Source organism: Dendropsophus ebraccatus, chromosome 14, assembly GCF_027789765.1.
Source record: "Dendropsophus ebraccatus isolate aDenEbr1 chromosome 14, aDenEbr1.pat, whole genome shotgun sequence".
Classification (NCBI taxonomy): Eukaryota; Metazoa; Chordata; class Amphibia; order Anura; family Hylidae; genus Dendropsophus; species Dendropsophus ebraccatus.
In genome coordinates, this window is record NC_091467.1 from 61793234 (window position 1) to 61793463 (window position 230).

Consider the following 230-nt stretch of genomic DNA (forward strand, 5'->3'; position numbering starts at 1 on the left):
CTCAGATATCCTGAGTAAGGAGGTGTCCTAAATAAGGGGATGCCTTTACACAGATTAAGTTAAGTACAGTGTGACTTCACACCAGAATAGTTGGTTCATCTCTGTAGAAGACCATGTAACTCAGGATCAGTACAGGATATGCATGTACACAGATAACCTGTAGACTATAGTGAGGTCTCTGCCACCACACAAGTTGTTGCCCCCTCCCACCAGTAACTTCTCAGACAATC